We start from the raw sequence: 7,492 nt of genomic DNA, 5'->3' as shown, positions 1-7,492 counted from the left end.
TGATAGCGAGAGTCGAGGAAGTACATGTACATCCCCTGCACGTTGACGGCAAATAATCATGACTGGGATATGGCGTGGTTCTACCTCCGCAACGACGACGAGCGGCTTTCGGCGTACACCGGTGAGATTCTGACGGAGAGGCCGGATTGTTGGGGATACGGGTATCGCCCCTTGAGCACCAGGCCAAGCTCAAGGTGTACACCGATGCGCTGCATCACTTGGCGGGCAAGGGGCTGACGGCGGCCGCCGTCGTTGCCAACTTTCACCGGCAGAGGGTGCTTTCCCTCATGGAGAGGAAGCTTCCTCTTTTCAAGTTGACACCGGAGGCTCCATTCGAGGGCTCCCGGATGATGGCGGAGCTACTTTCCCTTGAGTTCGCCACCCAGAGGGCGGGGTGTACGGTGGCCCCCCCTCCGACCGGCCTCGGAGATCTTTGGGGAATCAAGATGCGCCCCGAGGCGGGATACATCCAGCTGGTAAAATCCGTTTCTAAGCATTGGTCGATTGCATCGTCCTTCTCTTCCTAATCATGGTCTCGTTCACAGGGGCTGAGCCGCCACGGTTATTCCTCGGATCCTCTGCTCCCTGAGGTCCGGGCCGTGAACCGCCAGTTCGCGGAGGCACGGAAGGAGCGGAAGGATGCGGAGAAGCGGCGCCACGACAGGAAGATGAAGGAGAAAGTAGAAGAGGGAGAAGGTGAACTGGGAGCAGGCAGAGGATGGCCTCTCGCCGCTCGCCATGCCCGAGACCACGCCGGAGCCGGACCTCTCGCCCTTGGCGTCGGGCGATGTCAATTACTCGATGCTCGAGACCCCCGATATGGAAGCGGCCAGAGGCCAATCGTCAGGCCAGCGGCAGGCCGGCACCGAGCCCCGGCGCCGGTGGTGGGCGAGAGCACGCACGCGCGGATGACGGGCGAGAGGACGCCCGCACGGCCGGGCGTGGATACCCTCGAACGGGTGTCACCGCCGAGGCATCAAGTTGGCCTGGGCATGGCACCCGCTGGTCACTCGGTGGGAGTTGGTGGGCCAGTACGGGCCCCAAGGAGCGGCTCGAGGAAGCGCAAGCTGGATGCTGCCTCGAGGTAAGTGCTTCTTCGTCCGCTTTCTACTTTCGGTTGGCATCTTTGTTCCCGCTCATCTTGACCTCCCCCTTTGCTTGGCTCAGCCCGAAGGTTACCGCGGCTCCCCCCTCACTGGCGCCTACCAAGGCCCTCAAGTCGGGGGGGGGGACCGCTATGCCGGGTGCGGTGTCGCAGCCCCTACCGGAAGGCCCCGGACGACAGAGGAGATCGCCGTGCAGTACCGGACGGTGATGGCCCGGGGAGCCGAGATGGGTCGAGCGCAGTTGGGCGCTGGTGACACCGGTCGGCGCGGCGCGGAGGACACCGTCCGTCCGGTTGCCGAGGAAGAGGCCGATCGAGGCAGCACGGAGGATACCACTCGCCCGAACGCCGGCGGAAAAGGGAGGACCGGCGGGGCCGCATCGGAGCGGTCCATCGGCCAGGTGGAAGGAGAGGGCCCTGCCCCAAAGCTTATGGAGGCCGGGGCGAGGAGGCCGCAACGACGGCGGCGGCGCAGATGGTGCCGGCGGAGGAGACGCCAAAGATGGCAGAGCCGGAGCAGTTCGAGGCCCCTGGAGGGGTCGCCTCGAATGCCGCACTTGATAAGGCCGGCACTAGTGGCCGCATCACCACTGTATCCGAGGGTGGCCTCGGGGCTGGACCGCCCGAGCAGCCCAGCGAGGGGATAAGCTGGGCGATCGTCCAACCCGGGGTCCCTGAGGATTTTGTTCACGCCGAACGCGAAGAAGATGAGATCTGGCAGGCGTAGCTCGATCTCGGCGACGTGATGGATGCCGACATCCAGCATGTCTAGTAGCTCCACTGGCAGGAGAAGCACAACGTTAACCGGGTAAGTACCCTTCCTGCTCTTGCCCCTTTCTGATTATGTTTGTTTGTTTTCTGCTCACATTCTTTGTTCGCAGAAGCTGATGATCCTGTCGAGGGACAAGAGCGTCAAGCTGGCCCAGCTGTATTCCAGGGTAGGCTGGCTTGAAAAGTACAGCGCCAGCTTGGGTTTGCGGCTGAACGAAGCCTCCACCCAGGCATCCCAAATGGAGGCATGATCTCGTGGGCTGGAGCTCGAGCTCGCCCGTGCCAACGGTGAGCATGACGCGCAGAGGGCCACAATCGAGCAGAAGACCAAGGAGGCCGAGCTACAAGTGGCCGCACTGAGCGAGAACATGGAGGCGCTCGCGGCGAGGGCGGCTCGGTCCAAGCACCAGGAGGCGGCTATCGAAGCGCTCACCGACACCCTCGTGCAGAAGGACGCTCTCCTCAAGGCGCAGGGGGATGCCCTCCGCAGCGCGGAGACCACCCTCAAAGAAAGGGGGGCCTCTGTATCAGTGCTCCTACAACAGGTTGACGTCGCGTGGGCAGAGCTGGACGAGGAGAGGAGGCGCACCGAGGGTAAGCATCAAAACTGGCTTTAGTTAACTTGGTTTTGTCAAGACTTATCTTTGTTTCCGCTCAGAGCTGCGGAAGGCGGTGGTGGAGGAGACCACGGTGAAGGAGGCTCTCCTGGTTGTGTACTCGTCGGTGCAGGAGGACTACGAGGACCCGGAGGGAGCCGCTGTGGCCGCGTGCCAGGGACTCGACGGCGAGGGCGGCTCGTCGGGCAGTTCACTGGCCAGTCGCATGAGGTCCTTGGGTGACCGGGTGGCCGAGCGACTCAAGGGCGCCCTCCGCCTCGACGTCCAGAAGGCCCTTGGCGTCGTCTCAACGCACTACATTGTCGACTTCGAGCAGTTGGCCACAGGCTACATCGTCCCCGATGGCGACGATGACGCCAAGGTTGATGCTATGGAGCAAGCCGATGCAGCTGCCGAGGGCGCCGCCTCCGCCTTGGCCGAGCTTTTTGAGGGTGAACTCCTCCCCGGCGCCATGGATGACGAGGACGAGGGTGCGCGCGGTGGAGAAGGCGACTTGTAGGTAGCCTGGGCCCAAGTAGACAAGTTAGGATTTTGTCTTGATTTTGTTTTCCTATGTAAAGGGACAAAAACATAATTTTAACGGTGTGGCTGCTTGAGGCCTTTGCGCATTTGCGCATCATTTTTTCTACTGTTTTTTCGTGCTCTCGTGTGTGGCTTAGATAAACCTCTATAAGGATTTTCGCGTTCATAAGCTACTTAGGCGCAGGGAGGTCAGTGGGGATGCCGTGTCCCAGAGGCGTAGGCGATCCCGCAGCTCGGCCGGCCTTGTGCCATAGTTGCTTACGCTTTGCGTTCATTTTTCTAAGTGTTCGAGAGGCTTAGATACGATTTTTTTTCAAAAAAACGACGACATTTTGGGGACGTTCAGGCCCCCCCCCCGTTGTAGCCCGAGGGAGGCTTGGCTTTGCCGAGGGCAAAGCCAAGGCTCTCTCAGTGTTGCGCGCACATCCGAACCCCCGAGGGTTCGAATGATTCCCGAGGAATTTACAAGGAAAGCATACTTCTTTATTATCTTAGGAATTTGAAAAACGAGTACAAAATATGTACAAATAGCTTGGAATTTCAAGGATAGAAGCGACGTAGCTGCTGAATGTTCCAAGCGTTACTGAAGACTTTGCCCTTTTCGTTAGCTAGCTTGTAGGTGATGGGCTTGAGGACCTCCGCAATGATGTACGGGCCCTCCCAGGCCGGGGTGAGCTTGTGGCGCCCTCGGCTATCTTGCCGAAGCCTTAACACCAGGTCTCCCTTGTTGAGGTCCCGGCGTCGAACTCTCTGCACCTGATATCATCGCAGAGACTGCTGGTAACGCGCTGAGTGTAGGAGCACCACGTCCTGAGCCTCGTCCACCTGATCCAGCGAGTCCTCGCGGGCTTGCTGGTTCTGCTGCTCTTGGTAGGCTTTGAGCTTCGGGGACCCATAGTCCAAGTCGGTGGGGAGGACAGCCTCGGCGCCATAGACGAGGAAGAATGGGCTGATGCCCGTGGCTCGACTCGGGGTCATTCTTAGGCTCCAGATGATCGAGGGTAGCTCCGTGAGCCATCTCCGGCCAAACTTGTTCAACTTGTTGAAGATTCTTGGCTTGAGGCCTTGCAGGATTATGCCGTTGGCACGTTCTACTTGGCCATTTGTTTGTGGATGTGCCACAGCCGACCAATCTACACGTATGTGATAGTCATCACAGAACCTTAAGAACTTCTTTCCTATGAACTGGGTGCCCCGAACCTGTAGACTATGTCGGTGAAGACCCCGAACCTGTGGACTATGTCGGTGAAGAACTACACAGCCTGCTTGGATTTGATCTTGATGATGGGTCGAGCCTCGATCCACTTGGAGAATTTGTCGATTGCCACCAGCAAGTGGGTGAATCCCCCATGCGCTTTATATAACCGTCCGACGAGGTCCAGTACCCATATGGTGAAAGACCATGTAATGGGGATGGTTTGTAGAGCATGAGCCGGAAGGTGTGTCTGGCGGGAGTAGTACTAGCAACCCTCTCAAGTGCGCACAATCTCCGTGGCGTTGGCGACCGCTGTGGGCCAGTAGAAGCCCTGCCTGAACGCGTTGCCCACTGTTGACGGCCATTATTTCACGTTTTGACCGTCAACTACTCGGGAATAAAATGAGCTTCACACTATGTTCCATTCATATTTTGCTTAATTCTAATAAGTTCCACAAGTTTTGGATGAGTTTTGATTTCAGGTGATCATGTACCAAAAACAAGCAAAGTTGGGCACAAACCTAGGCCGGCCGGCCTATCCTAGGCCGGCCGGCGTGGCACCCCTGAGGAGTGTGCCACGTCTTCAATCCAGAGGCAAAGTAACACACCCACAATGCCTCTGAGTTGTGGATTGGACGTCGGTTTGATCGAATAGACTGAAAGGCATTGACATGGATCAAAGGACCCACAAGACAGTGTCAAATCAAGCATAAGTCGGTGAAGCACCACCCTAGAACAATCACAAGCGTCCACATACGACGTCGGTGCAACAGAGGGCCGAGGGGCACTAGAGGGAGGCCGGCCGGCCCGGTAACTGCTTGCGTCAAGACCAAGCAACTGTCACTGACCCCAGGAGTGAATCAGGAGCGTCCAGGAGAAGGCGGTGGCCAAACCGCCACGATCCTAGGCCGGCCGGCCTAGGAGGGGCCGGCTGGCCCCACTTGGTAGCCGCTCATCTCCAGGCTTCGCGTGGAAGTTAAGCCTACCGACCTCAGCTGCTTACAACTGACGCCAGCCACTTTACCGACCCTGGAAGGCTATAAATAGGACCCCATCCATCACTTGTACACACACCAAAGGAGTTCTCTTCTCTCATTCTTAGTTTCTAGAGTAGTTTAGGTAGTTGGGAGTTAAAGTCGAGTCGAGCTTGTCTCGGGATTCTGGAGTCGTCATCGGAAGTCGGTATAAGCTCTTGTATCTTTTCCTTTGTCATTTATCAATATAGTTATCTTCTTTTTCTTTTCGAGTCAGCTTTACTTTCCGTATTTATTTATCTTCTCAAGTTGTCTTACTTGTGTGCGGAAGTAATTCCTTTAGCTTAGGCTTTGTATCTTTCTTGTTTATCGGGATCTTACCTTACGAGTTTTCTCGCCCGGACTAGGGAACTCAAGTTAGGTCCCTATGTTGAGGGGGATTTCTCTTGTTCGCGACAAGAGAAATCCTAACACCGAGTACGGACGTGGTGTCCGAGATTAGTGTTAGCTAGAAAGTGTGTTCCACCCCATGGTATCGTTGTGGTAGGCGGCAGATGGTGACAGCCCTGTCCGTCCCTTGTAGTCCACCACGTTCGGGTGTTTTCATAGTAGTAGTGCCGACTGCCGTTGGACTCCCTTCTCACCCCAGTCTGAGTCCTTCCCTGAGGCCGCCGAAGTAAGCTCTAGGTTCTTGATAACTAGTTAGAAACAAGGTTTTGTCTAGAGAGGCTAGCTTGATAGTTTAGAAGTGTTTTAGGAGTCTTTCTCGCTCGTTGTCCTCCTAGCTGCTTACCTCTCTAAGGATTAGAGTCTCCTGTGTTAGACGGTCATCATGGCCATTATCTTATCTATCAGGCTTACCCCCACTAAGTTAGTCAGTTGATATCTCTAGTAATGTTTGTCATTCGATTCTTCGATACTCTTTATCCATAGTACTTCCCTGAGGAAAATTACGATACCCTGGAATACTCCAAGGTGAAGTGCTACAGCGGTGATTCTGTGCGCTTGCGAAATCTATATTCTAAGCATAAGAAACACCAACAAGCATTTCTGGCGCCGTTACCAGGGAAGTAATTGGCTAAAGATATCATCGAATAGTTTGATAAAATTTACTAATTTATCACCGCTAATTTTAGCGGGATTACCATTGCTCTCGGTATCTTTGTGATTTCTGCAGAGCAGTGCGAGACCAGATTCGATCTACCATATCACTTCAACTCAGATCTAGAAGAATTAGGTGAATTGTTTGACGCATAGTCGTCCTACTAGAAGAAACTTTCTAGGATCAAGGTTTGACAACACCAGTTTCAATACCCATGGCTCAGATGACACTCCATCAATTCTCAGCCCCGTCCAATAGCTATATCCCTACTGGACTGACCAATGACCAAGGCACTGATGGCTTTGAGATAAAGACTGGGCTTGTCAGCATGGTCCAAGGAAATCCCTTCTGCGTAAAGGCATCAGAGGATGCCAACGCTCATCTTCAGAATTTTCTGGAAGTGAGCAGTATAATCAACCCAAAATGCACTATGATGGTAATATTCGTCTTCGACTATTCCCATTCTCTTTTCTTGGGAAAGCAAAGACGTGGTTCTACACCTTCATGGAAGAATTTGACACTTGGGATGCGTGCTCCAATGCTTTTCTAGTCAAGTATTTTCCGGTGGGCAAAACCAACGCCCTTCGGAACAGAATTTCCAGTTTTCAACAACTCCAGGACGAAACAATCCCGGAAGCCTGGGAACGTCTTCAGGAATACATTGCAGCATGCCCACACCACGGCATGGAAGAGTGGCTTATCCTTTAGAACTTCTTCCATGGCCTGAACCAATGATCGCAAGATCACATGGACGCAGCAGCGGGAGGAGCATTCCTCTCCCTCGATGTTGCAGGAGCTAGAGTGCTCATCGACAAGGTTGCTTCCAACCAGAGTTGGAAGGCAGATAGGCAGCCGACCCATGCAAAAGGAATACATGAAATCAACATTGTCGATAGGCTGGTAGCCAAGATGGATCTTCTCATGAAAAAGCTGAAATCTCCACACCAGGAGGTTAGCCAGACTGAGTTTCGGATGACATGTGAGAAATATGCAATACTAGACACTTGGGCAAATCTTGCCCGTTCACTCAAGAGGATGAGAAATCCAATGGGAACGACACTCCTGATGACACAGACTGCCATCCTCAGCAAGGTTGGAATTCTAAGCCCGACCTCCCCTTCGGCCAACAGCAAGGTAACAATTTTAATAACAGTTTTCAGCCCTCGCTTAAAGACTTCATGTATGGCCAAATACAAATGAATGACA

General features: G+C 54.5%; 1 non-coding gene across 1 annotated transcript; it reads right to left on the bottom strand.

The window, feature by feature from the left end:
* Positions 1–6,865: 6,865 nt before the first annotated feature.
* Positions 6,866–6,972, bottom strand: LOC120643177. Its single transcript, XR_005662867.1, has one exon. It is a non-coding gene; the product is annotated as a small nucleolar RNA R71 (small nucleolar RNA).
* Positions 6,973–7,492: the final 520 nt, after the last annotated feature.

Source organism: Panicum virgatum, chromosome 7K, assembly GCF_016808335.1.
Source record: "Panicum virgatum strain AP13 chromosome 7K, P.virgatum_v5, whole genome shotgun sequence".
NCBI classification, from domain to species: domain Eukaryota; kingdom Viridiplantae; phylum Streptophyta; class Magnoliopsida; order Poales; family Poaceae; genus Panicum; species Panicum virgatum.
The sequence above is the reverse complement of the archived record's forward strand: the minus strand, read 5'-3'. Positions and strand labels throughout refer to the sequence as shown.